Source organism: Cimex lectularius, unplaced genomic scaffold (assembly GCF_000648675.2).
Source record: "Cimex lectularius strain Harlan isolate CLEC.00 unplaced genomic scaffold, Clec_2.1 scaffold54, whole genome shotgun sequence".
NCBI classification, from domain to species: Eukaryota; Metazoa; Arthropoda; class Insecta; order Hemiptera; family Cimicidae; genus Cimex; species Cimex lectularius.
In genome coordinates, this window is record NW_019392704.1 from 209,580 (window position 1) to 212,295 (window position 2,716).

Here is a 2,716-nt window from a genome sequence, read left to right on the forward strand (position 1 = left end):
CATAGATGTTGCAACTCTGTTGTTGTGGTCAACTGGCTGCGAATGGTGATTGAAACTCCCTGCCAATGAGATCCCTGGTTTGAGGGATGTATTCCTTGACAATTTCTTGGTCATAACGGACCATGGTTGCCTTCAACAATATGGAGTCCAGCTTATCCTCCAGTGTAAATCCCAAACCAGACCATTTTATACCGCCTCCTCCAAACTGCACTGAAGAAAGCACAAATGGGGGAATTGTACTCATCCACTGTTCTTGGTAGACTCTTCAGCACTGCTATCACTATACAGACAGAAATGTGACATCAGTAAACATAACAGTATTCCAATTGGTGCCTCTTCTAGGCGCTTGCTGCACCATGTTCTCCTGAGTTGCTAGTGGAAATTGCTGGAAGTCATCTCAAAGGAGCTATGATGTGAGGCCAACCACACAAATGATTACAAATCGTACCGGGTTGCCAAAACATCTTGCACTTCATTGAAGGGCACTAAGGAAAGGGTTCCATCACACAGCAATGACAATATTTTTGTTCTGCCTTAGCGTAGTAATGTGCTGAGATCCACTGCCAAGCCTCCTATTGGCACTTCGTCTCTCGGAATCAGGCTAAAGACAAGCCTTAAGAAACGCCAACTGCCCCGCAAATATCTACTTGCCGGTAACCTCGATGACTCATTCTCACAATAATATGACGAACTTCAGGTTGAACGAGATTAAAACGGAGAAAAGGTGTTTGTTTACCAAATGAGAAATCTTCATGTTTACTATTCTTAAGTAAATCAGTTATTAAAATGAGGATTAACATTTGTTTGTTTTTGGTTTGTATTTTCTATTTTGTGTTATCCAACTAACAAGAATTTATCAGTTAATTTAATTGATAGATTAATTAAATAATAAGAATAAATTACAAATACCCCTTTTCATTTTTGAGCAGTTTACATGTAAGACAGTTGCTTGTCCAGCAATAATATGTGAGTGTGAGCCTCACAGAAAGAGATTAAAGACAGCTACTCATTTGGGAAATGAGAATATTAAGAAAAATATTTAGTTAAAATAAACAGTATAAGAAGAAGAAAAAGAAAAAATAATTTATTCTTGGACAGGAGAATTTTTTACCCTTAGAATAGTACATAAATTAAAAGTTAATAACATTCGATACAAAAATAAACTTTGTCATGGTGATGAACGTAATGACAATGGACTTATAAAAAAAAACCAAAGGGGTTAAAATAAAATAAATTACTCTGAAAATTAACATAGAAAATAATAATTACTCAGTAAATTTAAACTGTGGTTAAATAGACTCTATTTGAATGGATAGGAGGTGCATGTACAGGAGATGTTTAAAATAGGTAAGAGAAGCAGCTTTGTGAATAGTTGGAGGTTGGGAGTTCCAGAATTTCGGTGCTTGGAAAAGAAAAAACCGTTTAAGGGTGCATGTTTTATGCCAGAGAAAGATTAGGTCACAGGGAGATGAGCGGATATTGCAAGAGTGAAAAGAGGTTGTGAATCGGATGGACTGGATAATGTAATGAGGATGATGAATGCTAACAGCCTGTTAAAGGAAGGAACCAAGGAAATATAACTTCAGGAAGAGCGGTAGAGCTAGGATAGGTCCAAATACAATCATGATAACCTGGACCCTTGGGGGATGTCGAATATAAACCTGACACAACAGTTCATTAGCCCTTTTACTTATTTTGCTCCCACGAAAGCCCAAAGAAGTCAAAATGAAAGAAGGCGAAGACTAGGAGTTTATGGGTGGAAAATGTTAGGAAGAGATAGGAGCGGTGGAATTGGATGAGAGAGACAATACAATGACAGGGAATTTGGAAGATGTGAGGGACCAGGAGAGGTTTGGCGAAAGACAACTTCAAAGACAAGAAAATCCAAAAATTACATGTAATGAGTTGGAAAGTGTGTAAAGATCTTCCAACATAGTGACAGAAATAAAAGAAGAAAGTGAAATTTCACCGTGAAAAGGTTGTATGGGGGTGAACCAGAGGGAAGAAGAAAATTGTGTCCAAGAAAAATATGCTCAGCAGATGTGGAGGCAAGACATAAGGAAGTTGGAAGTATTGGGTTAAGATGAGGTAAAGATATGTCTGGAAAAAATATCAAAGCCCAGAGCCTTGGGAAGGCTAGAGAGAAAAAGACGAAAAGCTGAAATTAAATTTTTGGCAAAGCTTGACTATCAAATAACTATGATGCCTTTTGCTTATAACCTCATGATTTATATTCTTTGTAGAAGAATCTTTGATGCCAAAAGCATTTAAAAAATGAAGCAATACTAAAACAGTACATAATCTTTTTTTAACATCAGAGCAGGTATCTTCCGTTACTCTCAGCAATGCTGTCAAACGTATGACCAGACCTAAAGCCTGATTCTGAGTAAGGTTTGCAAATTTAAGAAATCTACTATGGATTTTTCATGGATAGTGTTTTGCTTCTGCATTTCATTTATTCTGCAGATTTCCAACGTGCAGAAACAATTTTTTAAAAAGACTTTTAATGTGATTTATAGGGTGTCATTACACTCCATCTTTTGGACGAACCAACAGTTAACAAAAAAAAAATATATATATAAAACAACTACAATAAGTCCAACAAGACAATCATCATTCTGGTAAGCCCCTGTTTAAAATTATGATCTAATGAATCATAGGATTTTCCATTCTACCATCCAGCTGGCCTTGTAGCTGGAAAATAAATAACCTTTCA